Here is a 27,191-nt window from a genome sequence, read left to right as displayed (position 1 = left end):
AGCAAATCATAACTAATGCAGAGAAGTATCCCACCTGGACTGATCTTTATGATGAAAAGCTATCAAAGCAGATCAAAGATTATGATTGACCTGCTCATCCAGAGATGGTTGAGGGTAATAAGCGGAAGTAGTTACCTGGGTATGGACAGATCGAAACAGAATTTTTGTAATAAGTTAGAGGTGAAAGTCTTATCATTATCAGAAATTATATATTGATAGGGACCAAAAGTTGCACAGACAGTATTAAGACAAGAATTGGTAGACTGAGCGGTAACCAGCTTAGTCGGGAATAACAATGAAAATCTAGTAAAGCCATCTACACATACAAAAATAAATTTATTCCCATTCCCCTTTGAGAGAGGGAAGGGTCCTACATTGTCTCTGTGCAAAACACTCCATGGAGCGAGATGACTGATGCGATGACAATAGCCCTAGTTTGGTCGACAATGCGGGCTTACTAAGCTAGCAAGTTTTATATGCTTTAACCATTTCTCTGATTTTGCCGTCCATATTCTTCCAAATAAACATCTCTCTGATTTTTTCTCTTGTTTTGTAGATGCCTAAATGCCCTGGTAATTGGGTCTCATGATAGTATTTGAAGATCACCGGCACAAGAACAGTTGGAACCACAACTTTCATCTTCTGATCATGCCTCCAAGGGCAACACAAAACACCATTCCTAAACACATCAGGGACATGTTCCCCAGAAGAAAGGGTTTCCATAATAGGAGCCAGCACCAATCTTCTCATTGATATTGCTCAATATCACAAAATAACATAGGTGCATCATTCAAAATAGCACTAATACTGGAAGGTATGAGCATGGGAAGAGAATATCTATCTTCCTGTTCACTGGTCTTAAAATAATTAGAAAACATGCAACTTAGTCCATCTGCGACTATATTTTTTGATCCTCTAATGTGTCACACATCAAACTGAAAGGCTGAAATTCTAATAGCCCAATGGGCGATATGTCCAGTACGATGAGGCCTAGCTAATACCCAACTTAAGCTTGATTATCTCTATCTAATTCAAGTTTGACATGCTCCAGATAGAGGCAGAAATTCTCCAAGGCAAACATGACTGCCAGACCTTCAAATTCATAGAAGGAGTACTTGGCTTCTTGAGCCAATAAGGTCCTAGACACATAGGCGATAGGCTGCCTTCTGAGTTCCATTTCCTGAAGGACAGCAGCATCGGCAGATGAAGAGGCATCTGTTTGGACTGTGCATTTCTTAGAGAAATTGGGCATGGCTAATACAGGGGGGTTACAAAGAGCTAATTTAAGGTCTTTAAAAGCAGCTTGCTATGACGGCCCCCATTTGAAGTTGACACATTAGCGATGTCAGGAATAAATTTCCTGAGAAAATTCACCATGCTTATAAATCTAGGAATTCTGTGATGTCCTTAGGAGGCTTGAAATCATGAATAGCCTGTTTTGTGGAGTGATGTATAGAAACACTATTGGTGACACAGTATGCCCGAGGAATGACATAGAAGGCTTAGCAAAAGCTACCTTGGATAATTTAACAGTCAACCCAGCCTTATGAAGGTGATTGAGGACTTCCTTCAGATGATCTAAGTGTTCTTCAAAGGTCTCTGAAAACACAACAACATCGTCAGGGTAATGATAATGATATTCAAATTTGATGTCAGAGAAGAACCTATCCAATTGTATAGTAAGGACAGCTGCACCCGTGGGGAGACTGAAAGGTACACAGTTGTATTTAAACAAATTCCAATCTGTGGCAAAAGCCATTAGATGTTTGGATTCTCGTGCCAGATGTATCTGGTTATATGCCTGCTTAAGATCTAGGATGGTTAATAACTTAGACTTGCGAAACCATGTAAAACAAGAATGAAGATCTGGAAGGGGCACAGACTGTAATACGACCATATGGTTCAAAACCCTATAATCAATGACAGGCCTGAAACAACCTTGGGGTTTTGGTGCAAGAAAAATTGGCGATGAATATGCCGACTTAGAAGGTCGAATAGTACGGTCCTTCAACATTTTGTTGATCATCTCCTTAAGGCCTTCATTTTAGGTGGAGATAGACTATAAGGGGAAAACCTAACTGGAATAGAATCTGTTAGTTTAATCTTATATTCAATAAGGTCAGTGACACCAATGGTCTCTGAAAATATGTCAGGTAGATGTCTAAGATCTAACGACATCTCACTCCGGGCAGATGAAATCGATGAAAATAACACAGAATTACATTTCAAACGAGGAATATTAATGTTATAAACTTGAATGTGCATGACTTGCTCTGAATATCGAGCACCAGACCAGAATGAGACATGGAATCGGCCCCAAATTTTACAACTGTTTAGCCACATATAACTTAATTTTCCAAGTAAATTTTGAAATTCAAATTTTAGCGACAATGAAGCATAAAATTTTTAATGGTGACGAGTTTGCCGAAACACTTTTAACACAAGACAAACAATAGCCTGGTAATTTACAACAACTTCCACTTTAAGACACCATTCTTCGGAAATAATGGAGCTAACACTCTCTGAATATAATAATGTTGTTACGGGTTCTTTATTGACTTCAATTTTTAGAAATGGCATGAATCCAGGAGTTTTGGAAGCAATTTTTTTTGGCATTCCCTAGGGCCTTCAAGTGATAATTTATAGGAAATCTCTTTTTTGGAGGATTCGTTGCCTGATTTAACGGGGGCTGAGCCTCGGGAAGAGAACATGGTGACTCAGTCAATGATACTAGTCAGTTCCTAATGCTTGGGTTAGTGGAGGCACCGCCAGACGTTGAGCAAGATGGTGTGCTGTTAAGTGAAGTGCGATTCTCAAATCAATCAATACTGATCTGCATTTAGGGTAGTCGCCCAGGTGGCAGATTCCCTACCTGTTGTTTTCCTAGCCTTTTCTTACATGATTTCAAAGAAATTGGAAATTTATTGAACACCTCTCTTGGTAACTTATTCCAATCCCTAACTCCCCTTCCTATAAATGAATATTTGCCCCAATTTGTCTTCTTGAATTCCAACTTTATCTTCATATTGTGATCTTTCCTACTTTTAAAGACACCCTTCAAACTTATTCATCTACTAATGTCACTCCACGCCATCCCTCCGCTGACAGCTCAGAACATACAGCTTACACTTTACAATGGCGAAAAATGAAAGTATCCTCCAAATCAATACATCATATATTCCGTCATTATTCCATCATATATTCCATCCTCCAAATCAATACATCATATATTCCGTCATTTCTTCCCAGCCCAAGCTTTCCAACATTTTTGTAACACTACTCTTTCGTGGGAAATCACCCAGAACAGATCGAGCTGCTTTACTTTGGATTTTTTTCCAGTTCTTGAATAAAGTAATCCTGGTGAGGTCCCATACACTGGAAACATTCTCTAGTTGGGGTCTTACCAGAGACTTATATGCCCTCTATACATCCTTTCTACAACCCCTAAACACCCTCATAACCATGTACAGAGATCTGTACTCTTTGTTTGCAATCCTATTTATGTGATTACCCCAATGAAGATCTTTCCTTACATTAACACCCAGATACTTACAGTGATCCCCAAATGGAACTATCACCCCATCAACACAGTAATTTAAACCTAGAGGACTTTTCCTATTTGTGAAACTCACAACCTGACTTTTAACCCCGTTTATCAACATATCATTGCCTTCTGTCCATCTCACAACATTTTCGAGGTCACGTTGCTGTTGCTCACAATCTTCTAACTTATTTATTACTCTATACAGAATAACATCATCCTCAAAAAGCCTTTTCTCTGATTCCTCTTGTTTACTCATATCATTTATATATGTAAGACAACATAAAAGTCCAATTATACTGCCTTGAGAAATTCCCCTCTAAATTATTACAGGGTCAGATAAAGCTTCACTGACTCTAATTCTCTGAGATCTAATTTCTAAAAATATAGCAACCCATTCACTCACTCTTTTGTCTAGTCCAATTGCTCTCAATTTTGCCAGTAGTCTCCTATGATCCACCCTATCAAATACTTAGGACAGGACAATCATGATACAGTCCATTTGACCTCCTGAATGCAAGATATCTGCTATATCTTGCTGGTATCCTACAAGTTGAGCTTCAATAGAATAAGTTTTCCTAAAAACAAACTGCCTCCTATCAAACCAGTTGTTAATTTCACGAACATTTCTAATATAATCAGAGAAAATGCCTTCCCAAAGCTTACAGGCAATGCATGTCAAACTTACTAGCCTGTAATTTTCAGCTTTATGTCTATCACCTTTTCCTTTATATACAGAGGCTACTAGAGCAGCTCTCCATTCATTTGGTATAGCTCCTTCAACCAAACAATAATTATATAAGTACTTCAGATATGGTACTCTATCCCAACCCATTAGTATATCCCCCAGAAACCTTGCCAATTCCAGCTGCTTTTCTAGTTTTCAACATTTGTATTTTATTGTAAATGTTATTGTTATCATATGCAAATTTTAATACCTCTTTAGCATTAGTCTTCTTCTCTATCTGGACATTATCCTTGTAACCAACAATCTTTACATACTGCTGACTGAATACTTCTGCCTTTTGAAGATCCTCACATATACACTCCCCTTGTTCAATAAATATTCCTAGAATGTCCTTCTTGGAACCTGTTTCTGCCTTAAAATACCTATACATACCCTTCCATTTTTCACTAATATTTGTATGACTGCCAATTATGCTTGCCATCATGTTATCCTTAGCTGCATTCTTTGCTGGATTTAATTTCATAGTAAGTTCCTTCAATTTCTCCTTACTTCCACAGCCATTTCTAACTCTATTTCTTTCCAGTCTGCACCTCCTTCTTAGTCTCTTTAATTCTCTATTATCATAATGGGGTCTTTACCATTCCTTACCACCTTTAAAAGTACAAAACTGTTTTCACATTCCTCAACAATTGCCTTAAACCCATCCAAGAGTCTGTTTATATTTTTTTTACCCTTTTCCACCGATCATAGTCACTTTTTAGAAACTGCCTCATGCCTGTTTTATCAGCCATATGGTACTGCTTAGTAGTCCTACTTTTAAGACTTTCCTTTCTATCACATTTATTTTTATCTACAACAAAAACAGCGTCATTATCACTAAAGCCATCTATTACTTTGGTTTCTCTATAGAGCACATCTGGTTTTACCGGCACCACATCCAGGATATTTTCCCCTCTAGTTGGTTCCATCACTTTCTACATCAGCTGTCCTTCCTATATTAGCTTATTTGCCATTTGTTAGTCATGCTTCGTGTCATTCTCATTTCCTTCTCAATTGACATTTGGTAAATTGGTAAATTAACTGAAGGCCATCCGAGTGCAGATACCTATCTCCTACCCACTCATTAGGATCTAGAAATTTCACTCCCAGTTTCTTTCATACCCTCTCCACAGTCTCTTTTAAATCCCTAATCACCCTCCAGTTAGTATCCCTCCTACACAGTATTCCACTTATAACAATCTCCACTTCCTTAAACTTCAAACACGATGCATTTACCAGATCCCACACATCCCCAATTATATTGGTACTTATATCAGCTTGCCTTACGTTGTTGGTACCAACGTGAAACACTACCACCTTCTCCATCCCCCCTCCCTCTCTTCTACTTTCCTCATCATCTGCCTCAACCTAATTCCTGGATTTCACGCTACCGTGGTTCTCTTTCCCCCGTGCACTTTCCCACATGTCTAAGGATGGATTCCCCCATGACCAGAGCCTAAACCCTACCCACCTCATTTGATCCCCTCCCCTCCTTGTCAGCCCTATCTTTCCTGATGGCTGCAGAAGCTACTTCCTCCTCCCTTTTCTCCTTCCCATGACCCTGTTCCACCTGCCTTTTCCTATCCTCTATTCTACATTTCCCTTTCCTACCTTTTCCCTTCGTCCTGCTTCCACACATCTCAGTAACAGTTCTCTTTTCCTTATCTTCCCTCTCTTATTCTATATGGAGTGATTCATACTGATTTCGCACAGTCACCTGTCCTGCATTCTGTTGCTGGTCCTCCTTCCCCTTAGAACATTAGACCACCTGTCTTCTATAGCTTCGCCCTTTCTTTCCTCTCCCTCTTGTACAACTCCTCCCTCATACCTCTCAATTCCTTTCCACACCCACAGTTCCTACAATTGCACTCCTTAGTCATTCTTTATGAAAAAAAAAATGAAAAGAAAAGGAAAAATAAAATAACTTATGTGCAAAAAAAATGAACGGAAGGATATATTGCCTGGGATAGTACTCAAAGATCACACGACAATAAGGTAATTAATATGCGACTACACTACAATACTACTTAGTCGAACTCAATTTTTATCATACAACACCCTAACAGGATAAACACTGCTGTTATTAACTGATTACCAAAAGGAATATACAAGAATTACACAATTCTAAACTGCAATTAAGCCTATCCTAATTACAACAACATAGTTTTTAGTAAGAGAGTTTCTACAGATACCTCTACTACACTGGTACTAGATAAATATTTTACAATAATAAAATAAGTACACTAAATTCTAATAAGATATTACTTGTATACTACTGTACAGTACACTACAATAATTTTAAACTACATTCAGACGTATCCTAATTACAATACGGGTACCGTATGTCACTACTAAGCACAAACAGAAACGAAAATGCTCTAATAGATACACATGAAAGATACACAGGAATATAGCAGGCAAGATATGGCACTATCTAAATATACTATATCTACACTACAATTCTCAGCTAAAATATGGTTATATGAATTTTTACCGCTGGTGAATTATTATTATTTTCCCTACTACGTGAGATGGAGAACAAAAGTGTCTTTAAAGGCTGAAAAATAAGAGGTTGTCTACAGTAATTTCTGTCAAAACTACGCTGGGGGCTTGAACTGCAATATTATTGGGATATAAGAATTTGATTATTAACTTTACTTGATGAATAAATGAAGGTGGGAAGTACAAAGTATGCAGGGAACTAAGACTACAAATTATCAGAATAATTAATCAGCTGATTTTGTATTTATTTACAAAAGTACCATGTACATGTAGCAACAATCATCAACAATTCTAATAGAATTTTAATAGAATCATCAACAATCCATTTTCCCATTCTTGGCAAGATGGGAAAATGACCCACACTTGAAACAACCTTGTTAAGGAACCTGCTTCATTCCCAGTTCCACTAGATTTTACCAAGGCACATTTATTTCTAAGGTGTTCGTGCCACCCACATGCATAACAGTTGCGTATTGGGAAGGTTCAGCGAGGTGATGGCCAAGAACTGGAGAAACATAGGTATGACCTATAGGGTGGAAAGGTTCCTTCTACAATGGTTTGCTCAATTTGATCTTTTGGAAAATGGAGAGTGAATACCCTGGTATAAAATGTTACATCTTGAATAAAGTCAGCCAAATTCTCATCTAACCTCTGTACTCTAAAGTAATACTTGTGTATTAGGGATGACTTTGCTCTAGCCAGAATAAAGTTAGCCAGATGATGGGAATGGAAATATTCTATCGCAGATCTATCAGCTATTCCTTTTACTATTTTGCCCAAGCAGATGCCTACAGAATATGGGTAAATTATTTGTAGAATTTGGAAATGAGACAGAGCAAATACTAAAGCATGGTCTTGAAATTTGACTAAATATCTTAGAAATGAAATGATCTAATTAGTTGAGTTAATAGAAAACTTGGATATGCCTTTAAGCAACATGGCTAAAGGGTGGGGCAAACTGTAAAACCAGGTGACATAATAGGGGACGCATTGGAGGCTGAGAAGTTTCAAACGCTACATCTATACATATAAAATAAGAGTTTTGTCTGTACATTGCTCAGAATTTGAAAAGAATGGTATTTCTGTATCGGTCATGACCACAGTAACAAGAAAATGCATTTTTTACTTTTCTGTAATTTCTGTCTGTCTATCTGTCTGTCTGTCTGTCTGTCTGTCTGTATGTATGTACACGCATCACAAGAAAACGGCTCAAGAGAATTTATTGAAAATCGGAATGTAAAGTGGGTGATGAACCGCTACAATCTAGGCTATAAATTATTTTAATCACGCTGAGTGAAATGGTAGTTTAGGGGAAGGCCTGAAATTTAATTCCCAAATATTTATGTTATTAGTGGTCGTGTCTTAATGAAAATCGCTAGACAAAGATGGGAAATAAGTCGCTACAATATAGGCTATACATGCTGAGAAAAATGGTAGTTTATGGGAAGGCCTAAAATTTAATTGTCAAATATTTATTTTATTAGTGGTCGTGTCTTCACGAAAATTGGTATGCAAAGTCGGAGAATAGGTCGCTATAATCTAGGCTATCAATAATGTTATTCACACTGAATGAAATGGTAGTTTAGGGGAAGGCCTGAAATGTAACCTATATATATAAAATAAGAGTTTTGTCTGTACATTGCTCAGAATTTGAAAAGAATGGTATGTCTGTATCGGTCATGTCCACAGTAACAAGAAAATGCAATTTTTACTTTTCCATAATTTCTGTCTGTCTGTCTGTCTGCCTGTCTGTCTGTCTGTCTGTACACGCATCACGAGAAAACGGCTCAAGAGAATTTAATGAAAATCGGAATGTAAAGTCGGGTGATGAACCGCTACAATCTAGGCTATAAATTATTTTAATCACGCTGAGTGAAATGGTAGTTTAGGGGAAGGCCTGAAATGTAATTCTCAAATAAGTTATTTATGTTATTAGTGGTCGTATCGATGAATCTATATATATAAAATAAGAGTTTTGTCTGTACATTACTCAGAATTGGAAAAGAATGGTATTTCTGTATCGGTCATGTCCACAGTAACAACGAAATGCATTTTTTACTTTTCCGTAATTTATGTCTGTCTGTCTGTCTGTATGTATGTATGTATGGATGTACAGGCATCACGATAAAACGGCTGAGGAGAATTTAATGAAAATCAGTATGTAATGTCGTGTGATGAACCACTGCAATCTAGGCTAGAAATTATTTTATTCACGCTGAGTAAAATGGTAGTTTAGGGGAAGGTCTGAAATGTAATTCTCAAATAAGTTATTTATGTTATTAGTGGTCGTATCGATACTACATAACTAACATAACTTTAGTTATGTCATAAGTTAGTGGTAGTTATCTAAGAAGTTATTAAATTTCCGATCACTTATGTCTTATACATTGTTACCGTACCGCATATAATCGGAGATATTCATGAATTTGGATTTTTTGTTACTAAGTCCAAATCAGAGCCGAGACACGAGGAAATGGGTAAACGGAATTTAGTGAAAATCGGTATGCAAAGTCTGAGAATAAGGAACTACAGTCTACGATATAAATAATTTTGTAAGACACCCTAATATCACAGAGTCGAAAGAAAACTAATGTGAAGGCCTGCAATATAGAAAGCTCATAAACTTTATGTACAATAACATTACATTGACCATTGTTTGTTGTGATGTGCTTTTTGTCTTCTGTTTCCTCTCATCCCCGATAGATATGATTACTGCAGCGTACCAAGGTTTTTTTTAAATTTGCTTGACGTCGCACCGACACAGGTAGGTCTTATGGCGACGATGGGATAGGAAATGAATAGTGGTATGAAGGAAGCGGCCTTGCCTTTAAGGTACAGCCTGGTGTGACTGGTGTGAAAATGGGAAACCAAGGAATACCATCTCTTTTTTTTTTGCTTGACGTCGCACCGACACAGATATGTCTTAAGGCGACGATGAGATAGGAAAGGTCTAGGAAGTGGAAGGAAGCAGCCGTGGCTTTTATTAAGGTACAGTCCCGGCATTTGCCAGGTGTGAAAATGGGAAACCACGGAAAACCATTGTCAGGGCTGCCGACAGTGGGGCTCGAAGCCACTGTCTCCTGAATACTGTCTTCAGGGTTGCCAGCAGTGGGGTTCGAATCCACTATCTCCCGGATGCAAGCTCACAGCTGCGTGCCCCTAACCACACGGCCAACTCGCCTGGTTGTACGGACTGTAACAGCCTGCCTGTATATTGGTGGGAAGTAGCTGAGCAGTAAGATAACTTTCTTCTTTAGCATGCCATTCCTCTGGTTCATACATTTTCTGATATATCTGGTACGTAACACACTGGTTCATCATAGTATTCGAGCTATACAATCCCTAATCTGAGCCACTGATTGGAATGAGTAGTGTGCATATTTAACGGAATAATGACAGAGGAGTGTTCACTGCAGTCTGCGACCTGGTTATTCCAGCTCTGGAACTTTGGACTCTTAGATCGGCACCGTTGTACTGTTCGTTGAAAGTGAGAAAGTGTGCGGTTTTTTCTTTTTTTCATTTGATCGAGTATTTTATATGATAACATTCCTTTCAATCGCTACATTCCTACTGACGTTTTTGTAATGACCTATGTTGAATTCAGTTAGGAAAACCACCAAGTCAGTCTTTCTGAGAATCCCGTAGCGAAACACGGGTACATAAGCTAGTTACTCATAAAGAAGGGTGGTAGTTGTCTTAGATGATCAGACACTTGTTGCAATGGGGCAGATGTTTGTTGAGTAGCCAATGATATCCTACTCTCAACTGCCCTACTAGAGTCCTCTTCCGCAGCGAAGTTTGCAGTTTGAACAGGGTTAATGTTAGCACTAGCATCCCCCGACAACAATTTATTACCTCGATTCGTCATATCAGACAGGTGTTCCGATAGATTACTCACTTCCTTAGCATGATCATCCTTCAACCTTAGAGAAAATAGGTCCCTAGCCCTATTGTAAAAATGAAACAGTCTAGCTTGAATTCTTTTAAGTTGATTAGCCAAAGGATCATATATTTTAAAAAAATGAACTACAGAAGGTAGCTCAGTGGCATTATCCGTGACAGTGAACAGAGTCTCATCAGTGTCCTTCTCCCCAAATATTGGGATACAAATAGGAGGTTCTAAAGATTCCTTAATTTGGCAATATCTGCCACAGATTGGACCTTCATAATTTGAAGTTCATAAATCAATTCCTTCTCGTGCAAGTACCTGGGTGCAAGGACTTCACAAGGACTAGACATATTGATAGAAAATCTAATGATTTTTTGAAAATTTCCAGCAACCAAGAAAATTTTTAGAGTCAGAAATGGTTTCTATTAGTAGCCGTCCAAAAGCGCTTGATCCAGACCCATTCAATCATGCTCTGCTATTGCTTGTTGCGGGGATACCATTGTGAACAGAGGTGAAAGAATGTGCTGGCATGAATGGTCAAAAGATTAATTAAAACTTTAAAATTAGTGTTCTAATTAGTGTCCCCATTTCTTTAACAGTTTATTGAAAATATACAATGTTTCAAGAGCAGCTTTTGCTCCAAAAATTGTCTAGGAGACTACTCTCCCAACATTATACCACACCGGCTTTCCAAAGGCGTAATTTAATCATTACAGAGAAGGAGCATCTTTGCTGTATTAAAATTTCACACTTGGAAACCTAGTTCCAGAAAGGTCCAGGCTTATCAAAGGCACAACCTATATTTCACAATTCATACAGTATTCACTGTCTTAGACACTCAACAGTCTAACCTCTTAACGTAAAAGAATGAAACTAAATTTACAGGGGCATTGAATACAAATTCTACTGGGCCTTTGTGGAAAACAGGTTAAAGTTACTAGCCCAAAAATCAAAATGATATAGAGGCTGACGCTTGCACTCCTTGAAAATTGCTATTAAAAGTTTAAAACACTATTTGGGCTTCTGGTCCAAAGTTATAGAGGCTAATCCTATACTACCAAGGTGACTAGATGGAGGGAATATGTAAATTACAAAGATTTCAGTCTGACTCATTGGCTGAAAGGTCAGCATACTGGCCTTCGGTTCAGAGGGTCCCGGGTTCGATTCCCGGCCTGGCCGGGGATTTTAACCTTAATTGATTAATTCCAATGGCATGGGGGCTGGGTGTATGTGTTGCCTTCATCATCATTTCATCCTCATCACGACACGCAGGTCACCTACGGGCGCCAAATAGAAAGACCTTCACCTGGCGAGCCGAACCCGTCTTGGGATATCCCGGCACTAACAGCCATACAACATTTTTCACAAAGATTTAAAACTGAAACAGGTTACAAAATCACAGTCACCTCAAAATAGGTTGATATGGAATGGGAGAGGGCATCACACTCCCTATTCCCTGATTTTGGCTAAGTTCTATTGACTTGTTTAAAAGCTGCATTTTAGAAAATTAATGTTGCATTAGTAGAGATTGGAGCCCTTCCCCTCGAGCTAGCTTTCAAAGACTATCACCGATATAGGACTGCCATTACCTTGAGCTGATGGAATACTTTGCGATGGATGAAGCTCCCCACCTCCTTTATAAACACACACACATACTAGAATTGAGCAAAGAAAAAGACCACCTGATCAAAAAATGTTCCAGCTTTCATACCCAAGAGGCAAGATCCAGAACACTCTGGGCTAAGGCCTGACACACTGCCAATTTCCATTGGGTAATTAAGTAGATACAAGTTATATATGATTGGCTGAAAAATAAATATACAAAACTTCATATTGGCCCACATCTTACATTGGCGGGAAGAGGTAGAATTGTTGTAAACTTTAACATATGGTACCATCAAACGGGGTGATTTCGGACGGTTTTGAGGTTATTTTCATCTTAACTCACGAAGGGGATCTTAAATTGTATTGTTTATCATCCTAATAATGGGGAATATATCCAATTAATGCAATACCCAACAAATGAAAAATATACGCCAACACAGGTTTTCCTGATAAAACAAAACGTAGTGTCCGAATTCACCCCGTACTTCGGGGTGATTTTGGACGCACATTCATCTTAAACCGCTGTCCGAAGTTTCAAAGCGTATTAGGTGATTTCGGACATAAATAGTCCATTATTCAATTCCTCGTTATTTTTGCTTTAGTTTTGAGATATTTAAAGTGTTCGGAGGGTGTCCAAAATATGACTAACTGGTTAAAATCACTGTCATGATAAATGTAATGTGTTACTTATCGATCTGTTTTTCCTGGCAAGGTAAATGTAAAAGTTTTCTTGTCTAAATTGAAATATTAATAGTTATAAACTGTACAGAGATCCTACTGAGAAATCTTAATAATTTTTCTTACAAAAGATACAAATATCAGAGCAAAAAAATCGATACAATGATCACGTAGTTGCCACGGTCTATAAATCTAAAATAAGTTTTCTATGAAAATAAACATTCCTCTCTTCTCAACTTGGACTGGAAGTATTTTCGAAATTTGTTCTTTAGCTATTGTATCCTCAGCAGGGATGTTAGGGAAGACAAACACTTTTCTGCTCTTTTGATATGGGCGCAAGGTTTGACATCCACATCCCTTGAACGAATATTTCAGGCCAGGCCAAAATATTGCCTGTATGTTCTTTGTTCCTCAGCCTATATTTATAATCTGCAACAAGGAAAGCCTCTTCTTGCACCACCAGAACGTCATTGCATTCATTGTGTGCTTCATCGCATTCATTTTCACTTCTGCTGCCAGCGCCATCAATTGTTTCTGCACTGCTTTCATCTCGACGGAAGTCACTGCCAAAAATCGGCTTCCCAGGTAGAACATTTCATTTGCGGCGGCTGCGAGAAGTAGCAGGTTGTGTTGGTTATTTGGATGGAGCATGGCCGGAGGGTGACGAGCTTCCATGAGCATTTCCTTCCTCATTTAGCATAGGTTGTCGTCCCATTTTTAGGATGTACATTCCGCACTTTATTTTGTAGGGTGGACCAAGGCATATGCCTACCATAGAAATCAATAATGCTTTCCTATAAGATAACTTGCCACGTTTAATATCACGTACGTTTTTTTTCTAATAATTTTGGTTCGTAATTACCCCTCAAAGCAGCTTCTTTCTGCCTCTGATAATTTCTAGGCATTGTCCGAAATCACCCAGACTGCTTTCAATTTTCAGTCAAATGTGCGCAAAACACTATTTTTCACTAAATTACACAAAAATTCCACAGCAATCGTTTATAAACACTTCAGTCAGTTGAACTCACTAAAAACCATAGTTATAATGCATTCCTTCTGACTGCAACAATCGAAAGTATCCACTTAATGATAATGCATGAACTTTCAACATTGCCAGTACACACGGGAAATTTTCCAAAGTATGATGTCGATTCGTAATAAAAAGCATAGGACGCGGGGAACATAACCTCAAGATTAAACTAAAATACGCGCGGAAGTGCAAAGCACCGGCTGCTCGTTGCTATGCGACAAAATGCGGCAAATCTACCATACTGTCCGAAACCACCTCTGTGTCCGAAATCGCCCCGTTTGACGGTACCAAAACCAAGGAGTAACCAACTCAGTTTAGGATATCTAGGAGAATAAAATTTCTTAACAATTTTAATAATCCATCTTCACACCAGAGGGCATAACGTAAATTTTTTTCATTGAGGCATCTTTTAAAAAATTCCAAATACTTGCACTAGTTGTTGGAAGTTTTAGATTTAAGATGGCATATTCCAAAGCGCTTGATTTAAATAAACGGGGCAGGTTACCTCTCTGTACAATTATCATTATTATAGTTACTCTCGTAATGGCACATGTCCTGGTTTGCAATGTCAGGTCGTATCCTGCCACAATTGTTCCAGTGTATTGGGTACTGATGACCACATTATCCCATCTGTAGCCTGTCCATCACATAAACTATCAATACATGGATCAATGACCACATAGCAACCATACAGTGTAGCAGAATAAGTTCATTCTGTACAAAGCTGCCTACTATTGCCAAATATCTTAACTCCAAATATAATACATTATCATGCAAGTAGCTTGCAATAGCCATCGTCACAATGAAATGCTGATAACAATACATAAAAGTGCTCCAAAATTATTTAAAATCTGCCAGAATAATCAATAGACTAGCAAGCACCCCTATGCACTGCCTAAACCTTAAAAATACTAGTAGTATCTTGCTAAAATGTGACCAAAAATACAAATTACAAGATGATCACACAGAACGTAACTTTCGAAATTTGTACCAGGCGTAAAATTCAAAATCATCTATAACAAAAACTTTTGTTACCAAATCCTAGTCTCAGTAAACTCCTGCTGCATTAGAAACCAAAATTTAATGTGCACAAGTCATTAAAACTACTTGTATTTAGCCTGTTTTGATGACCACCTGTGACATATTCTTATAAGGTTTGACCTATCATAATCTGATGAAATTCTTCTAACCTTCAAATGACTGTTGGGAATATTTTCTTGGATGCTTACAGTGACATACAAGCTAGTATGAGTAGAAACCACTGTCGTCAATACCATTTACATAATATCAAACATGGGATAACAACATACAATAGCCCTAATTCAAATATAAAAACACACGATCAGCAACACACTTAACTTTACAGCAATCATTTGCATTATCATTATCTTTGTATCATCGTAGGCTTATCATCACCTTTACATGGCACAATATATCATCAAAGAACTCCTCCTGCCATCAATTAACAGTTTACTGAGGACAAATATCTTGTCGATGTTTACAACAAACCTTAGCATAAAATACACCATTATGACTTCATTGTCAGATGCCTAAATTCATCATATTACACTTGTGCCTACCAACATTTGCTACATTTGCAACACAGGGCATAAAAAAAAAAACCTGTCCCCATCATCATTTTAACTTTATCGAAGAATTTTCTGGGGCATTTCAGATATTGTAAACTATTTTCCAGGCCAAATTAAACTTCACATGAACACTCTCGACAATCTACCTACAACAACTAACATCCAGACTGACTATTCAATAAGTTGATCTAAGAAATAAATAAACTTTGACTTCTCTATTTCACTATTGACATAACCTCATTACTAAAGATCACTTTGACAACAACACTTGGCCTCTCTTTTATGTGATTTAATTGTTCATTTAAACTGAACCATTTAAATATCACTGCCTTCATTATTATTTAGATTTGGCCATTTGAACATTCCTAACAGCATCTCGTTTTGACGTTTGGAATTTAAAAAAAGTAGCATGCTACCCGGCCAGTGTCTTGGAAATGTGCAGTATCCAACTGATGAGCCCATGTTGCACTCTGGGCGTAACACTGGGAATTTTTGACGACTGAGTATCCTGAATTTTATTTCTAGCTATCTCAGTCGGAAGCCGTATTTTTGGTAACATATGAATTATCAAACAATCATATGCTTTTCAGAGACTTATAAAAAAATAATACAAGCTACTTTCATTTACTCCAGAGCATGACATAGTTAACAGCATTCAGGGTTGGGCCCTGAGCCTGGCGACTACTTAGTTAGCCATCATTGTGATGCAACCTGAATCTTACTTTATATAATAAATCATCTTCCAATTTAACACTACACTTTTCGTTAGTAAATAAACATTTATATTACAAGATTTTAAGCGACACATGTAATAATTTACAACTTTATTCCCACTCACATGCACAGAATCACTATACATGACCTTTTGCTTGACTGCACACCTCCATTCAACTATTCCAGAACTCATGCCATATAAATGCACGTTCTCCAAAACCAGATCTGTGACCCCCCATTCAGCCTTTGTATTGTAACTGCTTACTTGGTGCATGCCTTCAGTGTCCATTCAGTGTGGTTATCCACATATTTATGACTGGTTTAAAAATAATGATGATGTATTTATATTAACTACCATTCACACCTTGGCAAACTTACAGAAAAAAAAAAACTGTTCACTTTAATTTACCTCCCTATCTGAGAATGTTTTTTTTAATAATATCTTTGCAACTAACTTTGTGGCATAATGTCAAAATATCACTTGTAAGTTGTCCGACCACCAAACACATGGAATTATTGTCAGTTTTTGGTGTTATACAACCCCGTAGTATCAGTTTCACTCTATTATCAAAAAGTCAGTCTCATGGCTACTAGCCAAATTAACACGTTACTTACTGGCATAGTTCATAATTTACAGTCTTACACCACGTGGTAAAACACCCACATATTTTGCTCTAGTTGTCCGTTGAAGTTAATTTGCTTAATATTTCTAGTGTCTGATGATTATACTACCGTATAACACTTATTAAAATTTTACAAACACGTATGGACTGCTCTCCCGAGCAATGTGGATTTGATCTCGTATCACAATACAATGGGTGTACAGACACCAAAAGCGCAATCTTTTGTAGATTTGCCCTGCTGGGCACGAAAATCATGTAAGTTGATCCAAGTTTTAACTTGCCTATTATGCAAAATTTGACTATAGCGCCTCTTGAACTTTGCCTAGAACATTATGCCTCTTGAAGTTTATATTGTGTTATAACATTGTTCATAAAATTATGGGATGACTATCGCGCTGTTTCAATATCTGAAGAACATTCAAATGAAGACATTTTTATTTATGAAGATTTATCAGTTCCTGTTGGTTCATCGCTCGTCGGTGTCTAACTGGCATGGTTTGTGGGACGTCCTGCCGGTGGTGGCGAGTCGAAAGCGCGTGGCCGCCGTGGTTATCCGCGTGCGGTTCCTGCGCGCCGTAGGCGGACCCCGATGAAATCCTACCGCGGTGCTCTTCATTGAGTGTCGAGGTGGGCCGGCACGTTTACTTTGAACAAATTAGAGTGCTTAAAGCACTGAATACTGTGCGCATGGAATAATGGAATAGGACCTCGGTTCTATTTTGTTGGTTTTCGGAACCCGAGGTAATGATTAATAGGGACAGGCGGGGGCATTCGTATTGCGACGTTAGAGGTGAAATTCTTGGATCGTCGCAAGATGGACCGAAGCGAAAGCATTTGCCAAGTATGTTTTCATTAATCAAGAACGAAAGTTAGAGGTTCGAAGGTGATCAGATACCACCCTAGTTCTAACCATAAACGATGCCAGCTAGCGATCCGCCGAAGTTCCTCCGATGACTCGGCGGGCAGCTCCCGGGAAACCAAAGCTTTTGGGTTCCGGGGGAAGTATGGTTGCAAAGCTGAAACTTAAAGGTTCCTGCATAGCTGAGTAAGTCGACACGCCATAGCTGCACCGTAGGTGGGATTTAGAGTAACATTGCTGATTTCAGTATTTACAAGTTTAGGGGTATAGTCCAAAAAACACATCATATTTACATAGAATTTATGCTGTCATTAGTCTTCATAAAACTGTACTTGCTCAAATACTGCTTCGAAATGTGAGTTGGAAACTGGCGACACATGCACACATTGATTGGATGTTACAACTATTGCCTGGTAACCTTAGATTGCAGAATTGGAGTAGATACTAGGTTTCGGAGAGAATGATCTTTCACGGAGTAAACAGTTCCCTTAGTCAGAGGGCGCAGTAAATTGCATAGTACTAACGCAAATCATCATCTCTCCAAATCTGTGTGTGATAATCCGAAATGTATATGTTTTTCCAGTGTCATATAATTTCAATGTGTCTTTTGTCCTCATATTTATATATCTTAATAAAACCTATTCCCACAATTAAGAAGCCGGTAGCCCTACTACATCCCACTACACTTGAAACCTCTCCTCACCAACTCTCTCACCTTCGCACATTTCCTTCTCTACTACAAATCTCCTGGTCTGACAGATGGTGTCACTCTGTAGGAGGAATGAAAACATTTAGTAGCAGTAGTCAGAGTAAAATAAGCTGCACAATGATGGAAGACAATGTTCCACGAACATGTAATAAATATCAATTTTTGCTCACAATTCACAAGTCAATAGATGAGTTCCCAGATGTTTGAGAAAAAGGAGAGATATGAAACCATGGACAACACCCTCCAATCACACTGAGGCCGGAGGTAATCTGATTTGCTAGGCGATTGCTTGCGCTTATATATTAATGTCCACAGAAGTTACTGGCATACAGCTGGATATTCTCGAAGGTCGAAGCATCAGGTGACATCAGAGGTGATGTAGCCTACGGGCAGGAACCTGGAGAGCCATTCAATCTTTCCTTAAACTTGGTGAACACTGGTAAAACCGGTGAGTGACTTGATTGTGGCCAGATATAGTGATGAAAGTTTGAGAGGTAATGTTTGCAGACATATATTCCCCCAAACCAGTGAAAATCTGAAGGATTTACAATGATGAGCTGAAGAAAACTGAAGAGGCAGAGTGCAGACAATGAATGATAAGAATGATGTAGTCATCAACCAATGAGAGGCACCTTCTCAAAGTGGATGAGGGTCATTCAATGACTGGATCCAGAAGTAGTGATGGAACACTACAGTAAAACAAAAAGTAAACTATCTAAGAAACTGTTGCTATAGAAATTGATATGAGGTATAACACAAAAATGGCACAGTAAGAGCAAAAATGGAGGAATGAAGGAAGAATGGGCTGATGCAATATAGGGAAGGGTTGAAATACAATAGAGCCTGTAGTGCTCTACAATCAATTTTATAATAAAAGGTATAACTTTAAAAGAGATTATTATATGGTGTAGGAATGTTATTATTATATATATATATACATATATATATATGTATACGTAAATTACCCTCGTTTATGTAGATATTCAGTGAACAAAAGTGTTTGTGGCCCTACGAATGGCTGATACATCATCTCAAAATGGTCGGACTCTGATGAGTGGATAATGGGGGGTGTGACAAACTGCACTAACAATAGTTAGTTATATTCATTAGAAAGTGCTCAAAGTGATGACCTGCTTAGTTTATACACAGCTGGGCACACCACTGAGAGTTTATTCTAGTGCGCTACAGCATAGCCAATGTTGTTAAACTGCAAGTTTCAAAGATGTGTTGTCGAGGGTGTTTGGGATTTTCTGGCTTCTAGGTGTAAACTGATTCTTTGAAATGCCCCCACAGGAGGAAATCTAATGGCGATAAAACCAGTGACCTGGTTTGACACTAGGCAGGGCCTCCTCTTTCTACCCAGTTTTCTGGATATGACTCATTCAGATGGTTTTTAATGGCTAACATCCAATTTGGTGGGGCTCCAACCTCTTGAATCCAAATCATCACATGTTCTTCAAGTGGCATATCCTCCAGTAGAGGTAGGAGTTTATGGTGTGGAATTCACAGGTTGTGTTCGCCTGTTAAATGATGCTCATGGAAATTGGTCCAAATAAGGCAATAACCTAAGATTCCACACCATATATATACTCCCCATAGAACTTAATAGGCTGCCTTTTGCACCCAGTAGGCATTGTCAGCACTCCTATAGTGAATATTGTGGCAGTAAATAATTTCATTATTTTGGAAATGCACTTTACCCGAGAACCGGTGTTTCAACAGGAATGCTGCATTATGTTCCAGATTCCTTAAAGCCACTGACTGAAATGTATTTCAGCTTAGATATCCCAGTCGTAGTGCTCCTAGTTCACCTGTAGATGATGGGGGTGTTATTTGTGTGAATCCTGTATTTGTGGAATGGAACCTTGTCTAATGTTAATGTGTTGTGAAATTGCATGTGTTCTTGTGTGTAAGTTATTGCAAGCTGAGCCCAAAATATCTTACTCATTCTTACCAGAAGTTGTGATCTTCTCTCACACAGTTGGCATCATCTGAACTAAGTTACCACTGTTGTTATTAAATGTCTTTCACCACTGCGGCGTCCACCTTCATAGCATAACGGTTAACACTATTAGCTGCCATCCTTGGAGGCAGGAGTTTGATTACCAGCACTGCCAGAGATTTAAGAATGGCAAGAGGTCTGGTGTGTGGTACATGAAGCTCACCTCCATTGGAGCTGTGCCTGAAAATAGCTGTATCACCTCGGGGTGAGGACAAGAGTTTACTTTGTCTGGCTCCATGGTTAAATGGTTAGAATGCTGGCTTTTGATTCAGAACATCCAAGGTCTGATTCGTAGCCAGTTCTGGGATTTTAATGTCCATCGGTTAATTCCAGGTGGCTTGGGGGCTGAGTGTGTTTATTGTCTTCAGCATAAGAATCTGTCATAAGTAGGGCCCCATCCCCACAGTTGCTTAGGTCACCCATACAGAGTCAACTAGAAAGAGCATGTTTGGGTGGCCACATATAATTAAAAAATATTTCAAAATGCAGAAAGTGTTCACAGTCGAATGTTGCCTGTTCAGATACTCTTCCTGATACAGACATAGTGCCAGCAACAAATTATCTCTTGAAGCGACTTCTTTCTGACCATAGCCTTATATCAGCGTAGCGTGTGCAGCACTTAAAAGCAATAACAGCGGTGTTTTACTGATTGCGTGCAGCACACACAGGCCTTTGTGTAAGCACTTAAGTTTTAGGTCCATGTAAACACGTTTGTATGATGTGAAACTCAGACTACCATTACTACGTTCTTTAAATGTTAGGCTACCGTCCGACTACATGCGATACGCCACAGCTGTGAGTGACACTTGTATTAAGAATATCTTAGAGTTCATTACTCGTCCAGTTCACTGTTTCTTATACTCTTCACCGAGCTCGATAGCTGCAGTCGCTTAAGTGCGGCCAGTATCCAGTATTCGGGAGATAGTAGGTTCGAACCCCACTGTCGGCAGCCCTGAAAATGGTTTTCCGTGGTTTCCCATTTTCACACCAGGCAAATGCTGGGGCTGTACCTTAATTAAGGCCACGGCCTCTTCCTTCCCACTCCTAGCCCTTTCCTGTCCCATCGTCGCCGTAAGACCTATCTGTGTCGGTGCGACGTAAAACAACTAGCAAAAAAACTTATACCCTTCACATCACTGTATCATAGTTTTAGGAGTTAATTTTACAGTTTGCTATACCTGGTTATCTGGTACAACATCTTAATACAATGCAAACCAGTCCCGAGTTATCTCGTGTTAGCAGCAGACTGAAGTTTGGTGCAATCTTTTGAGATATACCAGAACTATTTTGAGTTCAAGGGTGATAGAACTCTGTTATGTATAGTTCTACACAATCGATAGTCACATTTCTTTTAAATTATTCCTCATATCATAGCTTTCCTTTGCATTTCCTGACAACATGTTTACTAAGTTTGAAGAGCCATGCAAGATGGCAGCGCCCAGGGATTGCACTTGTTTACACAGGGATGATACAGGCTCCAAATGTCCAAGTGATGCTGAATATTTAGAGTTCAATGATGAAATATATTCTAACAGAAATATTGCAAGTGATGACAAGGATATAGCCTTATCTTCAAGGTATGAAACTCACATAGTGCAGAACGAGTCTGATAATTGTGATACCGATGTAGATATTCTAAATATTGTAAATAATGTAGTGTTTTTGACAACTGGATTATGGACAGCAGTGAACCTATGCTAGAAGATTTGAAGGTGCTCCTGGTATAAAAGTATGACCTAATGAATCTGGAAACATAGGTTAAGTAGCAGGACTTATGATTGGTGGGGATTTTTTTCAGTAAGTAGCTGAGCAGACAAACTTATACTATGAGCAGAATTCACATACTCATAACGTATCCCCTAAAACACTAAAGTGGACTAATGTTACTAGCATGGAAATTTAAAAAAAATGCTTTATGTATACTGATAGGGCAGGTGAAGAAAAATCGTATCTGAAAAATTACTGGCCAACTGATCCCCTAATAGAAAAACCCATATTTCCTAAAACTATGAGCCGAAATAGATTTCAACAAATACTTACCTACCTGCATTTCAACAACTATTCAGGAAGAGTAACAGAAAAAAAAACACAGTAGTCCTTCAAATGCTAGTGAAGTTCTGAATGTTTATTTGAATGCATGCACTCCAGTTTGGAGGTAGTTGGAAAGTGGTCGGGAGCAGAGCAGTGAATGGGCTGAAGGGCAACCTGTCTGCAATGTGTTAATCTAGTTATTTGGTAGACTGACGTACAAAAAATGATTGAAAGGATGTCATATTTTTCAAATGGTCTATAGTCACATGGCAGGAATGCAATAGTGTTCAGAATTGTTTGCAGAACATGCACAGAGTGTATTAGTACCTTATGGGATGGTATCAGCGGTAACTAATTCAATGTGGCCCTCTATGCAGGAGTTGCCCATTGCTGCCTGGTGCTTTTGCCCAAAAGCAACCCTCTTGAGCAGGCCTATTCTATACCCATATTACCCAGACCTCATTGTTTTCCTGTTTTAATGAGGGTGAATTATCATCATCACCATTTCTTCGCTCCAGCAAGCCGGGTGTGGTTGTGTACAAGCCTCCTCCAGTTTGTTCTATCCATCCACAGATGCTGCTCATATATGCGATACCAGTTCACATCTCTAATTTCAAGGTCCTTCATTATCTGTTTTTACCAAACATCACGAGGTCTTTCTCTTGCTCTCTTCCCAGGAACATTGTGGTCAAAGTATGTTCGACGAGTCCTGTGAGGGTTCATTCTTTTCATGTGACCAAACGATTGAAATCTCTTCACTTCTAGAGTCTCCAGCAAGCTTTTTTCCAATCCAAGCTGTTGTCTGATATCCACATTCCTTGTTTTATCCATTTTTGTTTTGTGTCAAAAAGAACGGAGGAACTTCATTTCTGTTGCCTGAAGATGACTCTTTGTTGGTCCAGTAAGTGTTGCTGCTTCCAGGCCATACATCAATATGGGTACTAAATATATTTTGTACAAGCTGATCTTGCAAACTAATGGAAATATTTCATCCGAAAGTATTTGACGTACAGCGTGATAGAATTTGGAAGCTTTCTGTATTCTGTTACTAATCTCTTGATGTATGGTATTGTCTGATGACAGAACACTACCTAAATACTGGAAGTTGTCTACAATATCCATCTCCTCATCTCCAGTTCTTAGATGAACAGTTGGAGAGTTTCTACTCATCACCAAGCCAACTGTCTTTGTTTTGCCAATTTTGAGACCTAAGGTTATAAAAGCTTCATGCCAGAGATCTAGTCTAGTTTGTACTTCCGCTTCTGTCTCACCCCATACCATTACATCATCAGCAAAAACCAGGGCATTAGTTGTTGGATCCTTTCTGTTAACCGCTTTTAAAACTTCATCCATTATGATTATGAAGAGAAGTGGTGAAAGACCATTTCCTTGCTGGACTCCACTCTTTGTTTCAAACCAACCTGACCTTCCATCCTGGACCTGGACACAACACTTGGTTTCATCATATAATTGTTGTACTCGTGCTATGATGTCATCGGGCAGTTTCTTATGTCTCGCACATTCCCATATATGCCTGCGTGGTAAATGGTCATATGCTTCCTCGATGTCCAGAAAAACAGTTATAAGTGTTTTACCTTTCTCCCTATACTTCTCACAGAGCATTCTGGTGGCAAAAAAGAGGTTTTTAGTTGATCTATGAGGTCTAAATCCATGTTCCTTGTTCCTCAAGTATAGGTTCAACATATTTTCTAATCTTGCTCTCAAGGATGGATTCGTAGATTTTGAGGCCATGTGACAGCAAAGTTATTACCTCTGTAGTTGGCACATTTCTTTCTATCACCCTTTTTCAACAATGGGATGATGACTCCTTGCTTCCAGTCATTTCGTATTACATTCTCTTTCCAGATTCTATTTAGTACCCTGTACATCCACTGTTGTCCTACCTCTCCTAGTGCTTTGATCATCTCAACACTTAATTCATCTGATCCAGTTGCTGTGTTGTTTTCAGCTAAGATATTGCTGTCTCTACTTCCAACCATGTCAGACTAGTGGTATTTGGGCTGCCAAAATCATAAGGTTTGCTGTCTAATGGAGTGACAATTTCATAACAGTTCAGCAAAGTTTCAAAGTGCCTTTGGAACTCCTGTAATATTTTGGTCTTATCCCTAGTCACCTCACCATTAGGAAGTTCTACAGATTGGATAGATTCATTTTGAGTTCTTCTATTCTTAACAATACTGTATAACAGTTCTTTATTTCCATTCTGCATCATTTTGGCAGCCAGATCTTCCTTGCATTTCTGCTTTTCAGCTACAACCAACTGTTTGACCTGTAATTTTTTCTTTCTGTAAGGTGACAGCTTCTCCTCCATTTCATGTTGATCTCCCCGCATTCTTGCTTGATATAAGGATCTTCTTGCATGGTTTCTGTCATTGATAGCCTTTTTAATACCATCATTCCACCAGGCAGTTTCTTTAGGTTTTCTTATTTGACTCTGTCGTCCACATACTTTTTCTGCTGTACCAACCACAACCTTCTTTAGAGTATCCCATTCTTCATCTACCAATCTTAGTTCTTCTCTCGGCAACAACCTGCGGATAATTTCCCTGAATTCTTCCTTTACACTTGGCTCGGTTAGTCGCCAAGTTTTTATTTTTGGGACTCTTTTGTTACAGACTTTGTGAAGTCTTTACTCTGCAATAACTGCAACCAACAGTCTATGGTCTCCACCAAGGTCTTCACTTGGAAAGACCTTAACATAATTGACATTTTCCATTCATTTTGATCTATCAGAATATAATCCATTACCGTACCTATTTTATCATCCCAGCTATATCTTGTAATTTTATGGGAGTCCCTTTTCTTGAACCAAGTGTTACTCACTATCAGGTTGTTTCTCATGCATAGACCTAGCATATACTCTTCCTGTTCATTTTTGTTTCCCATTCCATGAGGGCCCAGTATGGATTCATATCCTGTTCGTTGTGAGCCAACTTGTGAATTAAAATCACCCATTACAATTAGATTGTCATACTCAGTGTGTTCTTCCAAGTTTTTAAGGAAGTTGGCCTTTTCTGCTTTTGAGCATCCTACCTGTGGAGCATAGACTTGGATCACATTGTACTTTTTCCCTCCTAAGTTCACAGATAACTTAATTATCCTTTCACTAACAAACTCAACTTTGCTACAAGCATCTATGTCTTTATGTATTAAAAATCCTACTCCATTCTTAGACTCTACTTCATTTTCCGAACAGTAGAGACTATAGTCCAATCTGATATTAATTTTCCCACTTTTCTTCCACTTTGTTTCACTCAGGCCCATGATCAGAAGTTTCCTCCTTTCCTTGAGGTCGACCAGCTCTTCAGTTTTATTTGTCAATGACAGGATATTTAATGTTCCCACTCTGATACTTTGTCTTCGTTTAGTTTGTATAGCTGGTGCAACGTCAGGCTGTAAACCGTAATTCGCACCAAACTGTTGTCGTAGTTGTGAATTCCTACATCCGAGGCTCGTATTGTTCTTGAAAGCAACTTCTTCAGTAATGGGTTTCAGTGATGGGCTTCCGTTCCACATTTTGTCAACAAATCTCGACCAACTCAACCACAGCATAACAATGTGCACTAGGATACCAGAAATAGGTTTGAAATTTTGCAAGATAATAGAGAAATAAAGAGACTAAGAAGGAGGTGCAGACTGGAAAGAAATAGAGTTAGAAATGGCTGTGGAAGTAAGGAGAAATTGAAGGAACTTACTAGAAAATTGAATCTAGCAAAGAAGGCAGCTAAGGATAACATGATGGCAAGCATAATTGGCAGTCATACAAATTTTAGTGAAAAATGGAAGGGTATGTATAGGTATTTTAAGGCAGAAACAGGTTCCAAGAAGGACATTCCAGGAATAATTAATGAACAAGGGGAGTGTGTATGTGAGGATCTTCAAAAGGCAGAAGTATTCAGTCAGCAGTATGTAAAGATTGTTGGTTACAAGGATAATGTCGAGATAGAAGAAGAGACTAAGGCCAAAGAAGTAATAAAATTTACATATGATAACAATGACATTTACAATAAGATACAAAAGTTGAAAACTAGAAAAGCGGCCGGAATTGATCAGATTTCTGGGGATATACTAAAGACAATGGGTTGGGATATAGTACCATATCTGAAGTACTTATTTGATTATTGTTTGACTGAAGGAGCTATACCAGATGAATGGAGAGTTGCTATAGTAGCTCCTGTGTATAAAGGAAAGGGTGATAGACATAAAGCTGAAAATTACAGGCCATTAAGTTTGACATGCATTGTATGTAAGCTTTGGGAAGGCATTCTTTCTGATTATATTAGACATGTTTGTGAAATTAATAACTGGTTCGATAGAAGGCAATTCGGTTTTAGGAAAGGTTATTCCACTGAAGCTCAACTTGTAGGATTCCAGCAAGATATAGCAGATATCTTGGATTCTGGAGGTCAAATGGACTGTATCGCGATTGACATGTCTAAAGCATTTGATAGGGTGGATCATGGGAGACTACTGGCAAAAATGAGTGCAATTGGACTAGACAAAAGAGTGAATGAATGGGTTGCTATATTTCTAGAAAATAGATCTCAGAGAGTTAGAGTGGGTGAAGCTTTGTCTGACCCTGTAATAGTTGAGAGGGGAGTTCCTCAGGGCAGTGTTATCGGACCTTTATGTTTTCTTATATATATAAATGATATGAGTAAAGGAGTGGAA

Source organism: Anabrus simplex, chromosome 2, assembly GCF_040414725.1.
Source record: "Anabrus simplex isolate iqAnaSimp1 chromosome 2, ASM4041472v1, whole genome shotgun sequence".
Taxonomy (NCBI): domain Eukaryota; kingdom Metazoa; phylum Arthropoda; class Insecta; order Orthoptera; family Tettigoniidae; genus Anabrus; species Anabrus simplex.
The sequence above is the reverse complement of the archived record's forward strand: the minus strand, read 5'-3'. Positions refer to the sequence as shown.